The 5,953-nt window shown below is 48.7% G+C and overlaps 1 long non-coding RNA gene across 1 annotated transcript in view; it reads right to left on the reverse strand.

The window, feature by feature from the left end:
• The window catches only part of LOC112815939 (uncharacterized), a 14,794-nt gene extending 9,528 nt beyond the window's left edge, over positions 1–5,266 (reverse strand). The window contains exons 1-3 of the long non-coding RNA XR_003206082.2: positions 5,151–5,266; positions 3,604–3,687; positions 3,371–3,510 (exon numbers count right to left, since the gene is read on the reverse strand). This is a non-coding gene — a long non-coding RNA (uncharacterized lncRNA). The remainder of the gene's footprint in view (positions 1–3,370; positions 3,511–3,603; positions 3,688–5,150) is intronic.
• Between the last annotated feature and the right edge of the window lie 687 nt (positions 5,267–5,953).

A 5,953-nucleotide genomic window follows, 5' to 3' on the forward strand; every position in this document is an offset into this window, starting at 1 on the left:
AAAGAAAGAAAGAAAGAAAGAAAGAAAGAAAGAAAGAAAGAAAGAAAGAAAGAAAGAAAAAAGGAAGGAAGGAAAGGAAAGAAAAGAAAAGGGTTAGAGGACCCTGAGCAGCTGCTTTGTCTATGTCTCCATTTGTCCCAAGCAGCCGTACCCTCTCCTGAGGGGTAGCTGGCAAATCTGACAACTGACTCTACATGTCAGCGGAGGTCTGGCTTTCCACACATTTCAAAGGCTGTCAGGTCATTTCTGTGCATTTTTAAAAAAAGATTTATTTTTTTGAGAGAGAGAGAGAGAGAAAGTGCGTGTGGGGGGAGGGGCAGAGGGAGAGAGAATCTCAAGCAGACTCCCTGCTGAGTGCGGAGTCCAATGCTGGGCTCCATCTTAGGACCCCCCTGACATCATGACCTGAGCCGAAATCACGAGTCGGATGCTTAACTGACTGAGCCACCCAGGAGCCCCATTTCTGTGCATTTTACTATAGGTATTCCAGAGGGAATACCAAATGTTTTAAACCAGAGGGGTGACTCATGGTGGCATTTCCGGCTGCTGAGATATTTTGGGAAAAGCTAGGCTTGTGGCAACTGGCCTGATTCTCCCCGACCCTCTGTGGGTGATGGAGATCCCCCAGCCCCAAGTGTATTTGCATCAGGACCAGACACTTCCCTTCAGTGCCCAGCCCCCATAATTTGTGCCAATTATTGGAACTGAATGCTTTGTTGCCTTGTATAGTTCACTAACTTTCTTAAGTGTCTCTATCTTGCAGCAGGTGATGACTCCTTGAGGAAAATGACAGGGATCTTAAAGGATTCTGTATCTCGCTTGTGGTGGTGCTTACACAAATGTATGCATTGATTAAAACTCATCAAACTATATACTTAAAATGGTTGCATTTTATTGTACATGTATTATCCTCTGATGAAGGTGGTTTTGTAAAAATGATTTTACATCCCATGCAGAGTCTAGAGTCATGTCCTGCTCGTACCTGGATTCACCTACATTTGTGGATTGATTTACTAAGTTAAGCTGTACCTAGAGCGATAGCCAAGAGCCATCTTCCCTTCTAAGCCCAACGATCAACTTGAGAAGGCTCCTCAAAGCACACGGCTGAAATGACTCTGCATTGTCTGGCCTTGCCTCCAACCTGATCTTCCTACCCAGCGATTCAGGCCCAAATCAAGCAGACACACTCGATTCCTCACCCAGCCTATCTTGTAGAATTGCTTTAATATGACCATTGCCATCCCTACTGCTGGGATTACAGTTCCCTCACACCCCAGCTCCCTGCCCTGTATTCCCCACAACTGACCTGGAGAGTGGAAGGCTCCTCCCTGAAACCCTGAATGCGGGGGCACTATGACTCAAGGTTGATTTATCAGACCATGTCTGTTGCTCTGAGCTTCCTAGCCACTCTGTTCCAGAAGCCATGGGGCAGTGGTCTTCTTGCCTGATGGGCTACCATCTTGGGGCCAAGGTTCTAACCATCTTGCCCGAGCTATGGCTCAAGGTGTCTGAGCCCCTTGGATGCTGAGCCCTGTCCTTCTGCCCAAGTGCCTAGCTTCTTTGACTTGCCCGGAACTCAGAAGTGTGGCCTTAAAAAGAAGAAGAAAAAAAAAAAAAGAAGTGCTGCCTGTAGGTAGCAGGGTGGATAATTTTAATTTGTCCATTTATGCTCTCTGGTCTCATGATTCCTGAAGAAGTGAATCTCTCTTCTCTACCAGACTGCAAGCTCGCTGAGGGTGGGGGCCGAGAACTGTCCCTCTTCATTATTCTCTGCTTCTGGCTGACCTAGCACACAGTTGCTGTTTGATAAACATTTATAGAGTGATGAATGAGTTCAATTTCATGAAAACTATGGGGGAGATGCTCCGCCTCATCAGATAGTACCAGGTGCTGATAGAGGGAGACCAGAGGCTTATGTACAGCCGACGGAGTGTGGCTTGGTCCAGCCATGCGGGAGAGCTGTCTGGCAATCTCTCGCCAAGTGGAAGATGCCCTCACTCTGCTCATGCACAGGAATGCTCAGAGCACGGCGATACGTAATCATGAAAAACTACAGGTGACCTAGATGCCCATCCACAATGGACATCGTGATAGTCACACAATCAATCACAGCTTCACCCGTCAATGTGTGGATGATTCTCAAAAACATGGAGCAGATCAAAAAAGAAAGTTGCTGATGGGTATATACAGTTTGATACCACTTACATGATCTTGAAGTGCAAAACATACGGTATATTCGACCTAATGTATTAGGGCCTCAGGACAGGCTGAGTGGCGACTGAGGACCCAGTTCACCCCTCTGCAAAGGGTGTATGTAATATGTGCATATGTATATATTTTACTATCTATGGATACAGGCACTATATATTGATATAAACAATATATGGTAAAATATAGAGAATGATAAACATCAAACTCAGAAGAATGGTCGCCTCGGTGGAGCAGGGAGCAGAAAGAGATATACTTGAGTCAGGTGCACAGAGGGTCTCACCCGTATTGGCAAAGTGATATTTGCTAGGTTGGGTGGCATGGGCACGCGGTGTTAGTGATGTCATTCTTTATTCCGTGGTCATTATGATTGTTGTTCTCCAGACATCTGTGGCCCCTTTCCCTTCTAAGTGTTAGAAGAATTGCACTACCTGGTTCCCTGTGGTCAGGGGAAGCCTGTGACTGACTAGTTCTGGCTAGAGCATTAAATTGCCTTTTGAGACCCTCTGGATTTCTCTTTTGCTTCTGACAATGTTTGAGATGGTGGTTGTCTTATCAGATGGGTCCCTGAGTGATTTCCTGAGCAGAGCCCCCAGCTCATCCTTCAAGGACATGTAGCAGAAGCAGAAGTGTGTTAAGCCACTAAAAAGATATCAGGATTGTTTGGTACTGCCACATAATCTAGTATGTTCTGACTGATACATACCTTTTAATGTGTCTAGAATATTACAATTAAAAAATGAAATGAAAGAAATGCCAAGATTTGTTAAGAGAAGGAGGCATAGGAGAGAAGGGTCTACAAGTCCTCATTTCCACTGGTTACCTACAAAAAAAAAAAAAGGCGATTTCCTAGCTCCCCGTTCCCCCTTGAGTGGTGGCAATGGCCAAGCTCAGCAATGAATTCAGGGAGACTTGAAGCCTGAGTGTGCCTGGCATTCCACTACACCTTCCTTAGAAATCCATTGGGCACCACTGTGCTTTGCACTAGTCAGGCCTCAGCTTCAGGAAATGAGCCCAGCCATTGCTGGGCATCAGACACCTGTGGGCAGACCTGACTCGGAACAATCTCCAGGCTTCTGAGTCCCCTTCCTCCCCTAGGCTGCAGGAACATCAGCCAGAGCCTATATGAGAGATGAGAGCAGTCAGGATGTGAAGTTCTCACCTTACGTGCTGGGCAAGGACGTGAACCTGGGCTCTTGGGAGCTTGGGCTTGATGGCTTTGTCACACACTCTGGAGCCCACTGACACTTCGAACATGAGCCTCCTGCCTTCTTACCTCCGGAGGAAGTGTTCCCAGATTACCTTCAGTTGGAGGGGAGGAGGGAAGGAGCTGCAGGTTAATACCTGGATTTCTATGGTGCTTTTCTTCTCAAAGCTTCAAAAAACTTCCCTTACCCTGATCTCCTGTGGCCTCCCCCAGAAACAGGGCGAGGAGAGGAAGATTCTTTCATTTCCCAGTCCAGGTGAGGAAATGCGGGCCTGGAGAGGGTAAGCAAATGGCCTGTGGCCACAGAGCAAGACAAGGAGATGATTCTGGTGGGCAAAAGTCTCTGTCTCCAGACCCCATCTCCCCCACCCTGGGCCTAGACCCACCCTGCTGGGCTGGCTGGCCTCTCTGTGTGGGCAGCAACCTCTGTGCTGAGGTGTGGACCAGGCCCTGAGTCTCCACTCAGCTGTCCTGGGGCCTGAGCAGAGAGAGGAGGAGCAGGATCCGGGAGAGGCTAAGGTCAGCTCCCCCTCCCACAGAGCAGTGACGACACGTTGGCTGTAAGCCCCAACTGGGAGGTCAGGCCACGGAGGCTGCCAGAACACCGGGGCTGAAGAGGGTCCAGATAATGCAACTGGGGTAGCCTCTGTGGGTGGAAATGACATTTCTTGGCTTTAAATAGCTCCATCTCCGGAGCCCTGGAGCCTCGGCGGGGCTATTAATTCCTAGACTCCCAGGGCTGCCCAGCCCCGTCATTCTGTTTGCACAAGCTGTGTAAGATCTCAGGCATTTTTCCTGCCACCCGTGTCCCCACCTCCCTTCAGTTTTCCTGTGTGACTTCAACAAGGAGTTAGTTTATTTCTAGTAGCAGGCCTGGGTTTCCAGCTGACCGCATACATATTTTGTCCTTCTTACAAGTGACATGGCTCAAGTCAACAGCAAACTCTTGAGGATTTTCTTTGTAACCTGGTGTCTCCAGAAAGAAAGGTAATATGTGTGTGCATGAATGACAAAAAGAGAGACTATATCTATGCATGTACGTGTGTGTATATCAAGTTAATTAGTCCGTTAATCCCCCAGATTTTTTTTTCTTGATTGTTTACTAAATGTGAGGCACTGTGCTGGTCCTGAGCACATAGGGTAAACAAGAGTCCTAACTGATCAAACAATTGTTATCACCCCCACGCCTGCCCCTCATGGCGTCTCCCGGCCTAGTTGGGCATCCCAGCTACTCGTCCCACGTATCTCTGAATCCTGCCTACCCTCACCAAGTGGAAAATGATGAAGAGGAAAAGACAGATGGGTACAGGAGGTGCTTAGGGCAGAAAACTGACAGGTCGTGGTGGCTGACTGGCTGGAGAAAGAGGATGAATCGATGACAACGCCAAGGTATTTGGCATCTGCTGACAGGGAACATTGGAGAATGGCTAAGACAGATGCATGGACTGGGGGGCGGGGGCAGTAGGCCATTTGTTTCAGTTTGCTGATAACAAAGTCCACTCACAGCGGCTTAAACACACAGGGCTTTCTTCTCTCACAGCTCCAGGGAAGGTGGAGTAGCTCCACGGTCACTGGGATCCTCCTACCTTCCTGCTCTGTCATCCTCAAATTCTCCTCATGGCCCAAAATGGCAACTGGAGTTCCACCCATTTCATCCGAATTCCAGGAAGAGAGAGGGAGAAAGGACAAAAGGACAAAAAGGGTATATGCACCCCTGCCCTTTTAAGGCACTCACCTGGAAGTCCTCTGTCACCCTCTGCTTGTGCCTTGACCAAAACTTAGTCACATGGCTACATGAAGCTGCCAGGGAGGCCTGGAAAGGTAGTTTTTTAGCTGGGTGTGTTGCCCAGAACTCTGTTACTACTGAAGAAGGAAAAGACTGACATCAGGAAGCAACTAGCACTTTTTGCTATGGCACTCAGTAAGTATGTGTTGACTTGCATTGAATCAGCAGGAAAGATAAGGAATTGTGTTTGGGGCCATGAAGGGTTTGCAGTGAGGATGAAACGCCCTATCTGAAACAGGAGTGGAACATATGTGACACAGGGGCTGAAAATCTAGACTCTCAGGTCAGCCACAGACAGGTTAGAATTAAAACTGTGGCTCTGGTGAAAGCCCATGGCTTAGCCTGGGTCAAGTCTACAGCATGGGGGTGGGGGGGGGCATGGGAGGGAAGAGAGGGAAGAGCATCTTGCAAAAGAAAAAACTTACAGATCTTGGTTTGTCTGTCGTCACTCTGTGACGTCATCGGGGCTCACTCAGCCTCCAGTCGGTCTGTAGGACACTGCAGTTCCTACCTGGGGATGGCTTTGGAGGGCACCTGTTAAGTAGAGCATGCCCACTTCTCTCCTGTGCCCAGGCTGAGAAGTTTAAGAACATCCATAGGAAAGATACCCCATCTGCTCCTCCCCACCCAGATGTGCCCTGCTCAGACCTGGCTGCCATTTAGACCATTTAGACACCCTGGGAGTGGAAGCGTGGGGGGCTGCCCCACGGAGAAGGAGCAGAGGCAAGGGAGCGCCTTCCCCCCTTGTTATA

Source organism: Callorhinus ursinus, unplaced genomic scaffold, assembly GCF_003265705.2.
Source record: "Callorhinus ursinus isolate GAN/ISIS: 27379988/994484 unplaced genomic scaffold, GSC_fseal_2.0 scaffold59, whole genome shotgun sequence".
Lineage (NCBI taxonomy): Eukaryota > Metazoa > Chordata > Mammalia > Carnivora > Otariidae > Callorhinus > Callorhinus ursinus.